Here is a 6,000-nt window from a genome sequence, read left to right as displayed (position 1 = left end):
ATAAAAGCGGCCGTTTGCTGGCATTTTTGTTGTTTACTTGAATATTTAAGACCCAAGCATCGATGTTTTACCACATGTTTACAATAAAAAGTGATACATTGATCATAATGAATTAATTTATGTCAAAATTGCACATTAGTCACTCAGAAATAAATTACCGTTAGGTCTATTTCACAAAAGAAAGAGGACACACTTACTTCTTCAGTCGCGTCTGTTACTGTTTATCTGGTAGTTACAGGACATATTTACATCACATTTAGAAAGAATGCAATAATTTCTACAAATATATGCCACCAAAAATACGACATGAGGAGCTTTAGCACTCTCTCGACTCCCATACAGATATTTTTTCCGTCAGAGAAACAGAGGAAGCTCCCGAAAAAAAAGTTGCTTTATTTTATGATAGTCCGGTATAAAGAGACGAGACGTAGGCTACTGACAGATCAAATTATGATTGGTCTGATTTCTTCAAGCGTTCACTATGTTTTTTTACTAGCCTATGCGTATCTTCAAGCGTTTACTATGTTTACTATGGTAATCAGGGTTTTTCCTGCATAGAGAATTATGAGGCGGCCGCCCCCGTCAAATTTCGGGCCGCCTCCGTCTGTCGACAAAAACTCAAGACGGAATCACATGATTAGATACCTCTTTTCCACCGACACGATTCCGCAGCGGGTTCACGGCCGGGTTCCATTCCATTCTCAAACCGTTCTGCGCATTTCGACTGCATCAGAATAAGCACGAGCCCGGCCCTGGCCCGAGACGCTCAAGCACAAGTCCGACAGCTCATCAGAATTATCAGCCCGAGTCCGACTCGAGTCCGTTTTTTTTAATTATTATTATTACACAGCGGCAGCCTGCCCTATTTGCAGCCATTAAAGTAGGTCAGTTTTGTTAGTTATGTTTCTTTTCATTTCTTTATCATGTTAATTTAGACAAATGTTTTGGAGCATTTTTTTTTTAAATGATGACCAAGCAGCCGAACCGACAGCGAGTATAGTAAAACAACTTTTTTTGAAATACTGAGGCAGGCTCAGGCTGCTCGAACCAGCGCTCGCAAACAAAAGGAGCAATAGCCTATCTAAACCAATTAAATTAAATAAACTTGCAGGTTATCTTACCTCAAAAATGCACGACAGAACATGGCCATTCTTTTTTCCAGTAGTTTCCAACAGTTAAACGAAAATAAAAGTCCAATCAAACGAAAAGCATCCGTAGTTTCCAACAGTTAAACGAAAATAAAGTCCAATGAAACGAAAAGTTAGAGCAGTCTTTTACAGAGCATCGTGGAGAAAAAGAATAGCATCCACAGTGTAGCCTAAGGTTTTAACCCAGTCCTCTCCCTTCTATCACTCTTCCCGCAGCGTTTTAAGTTGGCCATCTGCGATTTTTTTCTCTTAATATTCTCCATTATTTGCACATGAGGTGAATCGTGGGTCGCGCTGATGGGAAACCTTCTGTGTGTGTGTGCGTGCGTGCGTGCGTGCGTGCGCGTGTGTGTGTGTGTGTGCGTGCGTGCATGAGACTGTCATGTCAGTCATATGTCACTATGTAATTATAAGATTATGAAAGTTATGAGGTTATGAAATGTCTTTCTGGTTGTGAAAATGTGTAAATGAAAAGCAAATGATTGTTATTCAACCACAATGTTGTTAATATGGCCCCCTATGAACTGTAAATAAAATCAAATTATCTGATTATTAAATACCTACAAATAAATAAATACATGCTTGTAAAAAGTTTTTTTTTTCACCTTCTAGTGGTCATTATACATAAAAAGATGCACCAGATTAATGCATTTATCTTTAAAATGTACAAAATTTTCTTCCGGGGGGGCATGCCCCCGGACCCCCCTAGAGGTACCGAGCTATCGGATTTTGCCACCTCCGCCTCATTTTCAGCCAGGAAAAACCCTGGTAATGGTTAGCGCGCATAGTCTTTTGCATCACACAAGGCATTCAAACATGAACGCGAGTTAAATTATTTTAAAAGTCTTTAATGCTGACAGAATCATCCGGCGCTGCCGTCTCCCGCCTCTGTTCGTAACCACTCCTCTAGCCCGAGCTGGCCCAAGGTATTCGACGGGCCAGAAATCCTGGCCGTTGGCCCCGAGTAAGCCCCGGAAGTGACAGTGGAAACACGACTGGCCCTGGCACGCACTAGCACGGCCCGGCCCTGGCCCGACAGTGGAAACGCGGCTAATGTGAATTTTCCACCGTGGCCCGCTCATCAGGGCCTGGTTCACTACTCATCCAAGGATGGTCAAGGTGTTCCTACCACCTTACTCTCCTTTCCTCAATCCTATTGAGGAGTATTTCTCCGCATGGAGGTGGAGAGTGTATGAGCATCGGGCTCAAGATCAGAGGTCCCTGCTCCATGCAATGGACGCTGCGTGTGAGGATATTACAGGAGATCAGTGTAGTTGCGACTCGTTGCATCGCAAGGGAGAATATACGCTGTGATGTGGACGAGAATCTGTGGCCAGACAGACAGCAGCGTGTGGATGGCCAGGAGGGTGAGGAGGACGGTGGCCAGGAGAGGGAGGGTGAGGACAGCGACCACTGAAGAACTGTTTGTTGTGAAACTCCAGCTTTATTTACAGCACTCTAGGCTGCATATCATTTTTTGTTTGTGTGTTTATATTACAGTATATTATGCTGTATACATTTTCTTTTTACTCTGATGTATGGAAGTTATTTTATGTGTGTGAATGATAATGGTTACAATTTCCTTGGCAGTATGAGTGCAGTGTGTGATGTCAAACCTTGGAGGCTACTCTTACCCTAAAATCCCATTTCTTTTTTTCAGTTTTATACACAATTGTATTCTGTTAGCTAAAAAAAAAAAACAGTACAGTAACCATTGTCAATGAAGGACTGGGCTAAGACTGAAAGTTGGACATGAGGGATATTTCAATGGTCCTCTGCCATAGTGACAAAACATCTAAACATTTTGACTTGCAGTGCTTACACAATGCCAAAGGGACGAAGCATTTTGGGGGCACTGACTGTTTAGATGAGAAGGAAATTTAGTTTTGACACATGAGTGAACTGTTCTGGGTGAGATATGAGCTTTTGCAGGTGAACCATGGTGTTGTGCCGAACCATCCACGTTATTTTGGCAAAAGCACCAAAAGTGTTGAGAACGTCCGGTCTGTTTCGAGAAATGAGCCAAAGCAAATGAGAAGGATCTTTGCCATTTTCGTGGTACTGACTCTTTATATGGGAAAGGAATTTAGTTTTGAAGCATGAGTGAACAGTTTTGGGAGAGATATGAGCTTTTTCAAGTGAGCTATAGTGTTGTGCTGAACTGTAAGACTGTTTTGCCAAAGGATCTTAGAGTTTTGAGAATGTAATTTCTGTTTCAAGAAATGAGCCAAACCAATGGTACTGTAAAAAAAAAAAAAATATATATATATATATATATATATATGACTTTAATGGTACTTTTTTTAAAGGTTTGAGTCCAGAAGAAGAACAAGAGGTCACAGAAGGTAATGAAGCAGAAAGGCAGGACTTGAAAGAGACTGTAGAAGATGAAGAGGACATTATACTGGAAAACAATGTAGAAATGGAAAGACTGGAGGATGAAGAGCAGATCGAAGAACAACAGATAGAAAGTGGGGAGGAAGAACCAGAGAGGCCTGTTGAGGAACAGAGATTCAAAAGTCCAGAAAAAGAGCAAGAGGACACAGAGGGTGATAGGACAGAGAGTCAGGACTTAAAAGAGGCTGTAGAAGATGAAGACATTTAATCAGAGAAAAATGTAGAAGTGAGGATGAAGGAAAGATCGGAGGATAAAGAGCAAATTGAAGAGCAAGAGACAGAAAGTGGAGGCGGAGAACCAGTGAGACCTGTTGAGGAAGGAGACATGAAAGTGAAAGAAAAGACTAAACAGGCAAAGGAGATGAAGAAACAGGTAAAGAAAAGAATGATCAGTGCACTTAAGATGAATGAAATGGAAGAGAGAAGAGAGATAGAGGGAGTCGTATTAAAACCAGAATGGTGAGTAGAAGAAGATGGGCTGAAGCAAAGACTCACTTCTATTACTCATTAATAATGCCCAACATGGCAAATTAATCCAATCTTCTAAATAAAAGAGCAAAGTGTTGATTAGAAAAGTTAACACGTCATCCTAACTGCCGTTAGAAGCTCCGGTGGCTCTAGAAATAGACAGTATTCTGAGATTTGTGTGTATGACGCTCATGCCCATTGGCTGCTCCAGTCTGAAACGTTTTTTGTTTTTCTTTATACTGTAGGGAAAAAAAATTATGAGACTGTTGTTGTCAAATTTTATTGGTGATTTCAAATCTGAAATTTAATCTTAAATGTAATTGTAGCATGCCCCCCGAACAAGGATGAGACTTTTACTGATGGTTTTATGATGTTTAATCCTTTATAAACTTTACTCCGTTCACCATATCACCAACGTAAGAGCTGAAATGTATACAAATGATATAACTGATCAGCTAACATTGTTCACATTCATATGGTCTTACATTTGTGCAAAAACGAACATATTTACAGACAAATTGCTCAACTGATTTACATTAACACACCTTTTGCCTCTTCGGAGGGGCTGCAAGCATGAAAATCAATGTTTATCAGGTCTCCGTGTCGAAGTGCCGTAGCTGCTATTTGGAATGACAAGCTGCTATATGCTATAAACTGCGCTAGCTAGAGAGCGTGCGTTCAAAAAGAAAACAAAAGCGCGCAGCTCAAAACCGGAAGTCAGCCACCTCAACACAATTTCAAAATAAAATACCTTTTTTTTTTTGTCACCTCTTCTGTAACAAACTTATGGTTATTTACACTCCCACCAAATTATGAGAGTTTGTTATATCAGGATAACAACAACGAAGAATTTTCAACATGAAATAACCATTTCTCTTAAATCAACTTATGAGCATTCTAATATCAGAATTAGCTTTTGCACAGGACGCTCTACACTAGAAAGCTTATTACTGCGTTGACCTTTGTTATTCAGTCTCTTATCTCCAAAGGAGATTTTCACTCTTCTCACGAGACCGTCCTTTCCGGTAACAGTCTCCAGGACTCTGGCAAGTCTCCATTCACCTCTGGGTGACAGTTCATCAATGTCCAACACAACATCACCTACTCTTAGATTTCTTTTTGGGGAGTGCCAGCGCTGCCTAGCAATAATGTTGTGCAGATACTCACGCCTCCACCGGCACCAGAACTGCTCAGTCAAGAACTGAACACGACGCCATCTCTTTGCTCCATAGAGGTCCTCCTTTGGGAAGGCACCAGGTGGAGGTAGTATTGTGCTGGATTTCATGTGGAGCAGGTGGTTGGGGGTAAGTGGTTCCAAGCTGTCAGGGTTGTTAAGGTTGTCTACAGTCAGTGGGCGACTATTGACTATGGCCATCGCTTCATAGAATAAAGTCCTTAATGAAGCATCATTAAGTCTGCCATGCGCAAGGGACAGAGTAGTATTCAATACACTCCTGACAGTTCTTATCTGACGCTCCCACACTCCACCTGCGTGACTGGAGTGTGGTGCATTCATCACAAAGTCGCACTGTTTTTGGGACAGATAAGTACTCAGTCTTTGGGTGTCCAGTTCACTTAGGGCAGCCTTAAACTCATTCTTTGCACCAACAAAGTTTGTTCCCTGATCACATTGGATTTGGCGAATTGCACCTCTGATAGCAATGAAACACCTTAATGCATTAATGAAAGTGTCAGTGGATAAGTCCTCTAATAGCTCAATGTGAATGGCGCGAGAGCAAAAGCAAGTGAATAAAAGTCCATACCGTTTATGTTGTTTTCGGCCTTCTGTGGTTACAAAAGGGCCAAAACAGTCCATGCCGCAATATGTAAAGGGAGGAGAGGGCTCTACGCGCTCTGCAGGTAGATCGCTCATTCTCTGACCTTCCGGAGCTTTGCGGAGTCTGCGACAGATGACACACTGGCGGACGAAAGAAGCAACGGTTCTGCTCATCCCTGGGATCCAGTAGCCACTGGATCTGATTTCGTT

Source organism: Leuciscus leuciscus, assembly GCF_965113295.1.
Source record: "Leuciscus leuciscus genome assembly, chromosome: 23".
Taxonomy (NCBI): domain Eukaryota; kingdom Metazoa; phylum Chordata; class Actinopteri; order Cypriniformes; family Leuciscidae; genus Leuciscus; species Leuciscus leuciscus.
The sequence above is the reverse complement of the archived record's forward strand: the minus strand, read 5'-3'. Positions refer to the sequence as shown.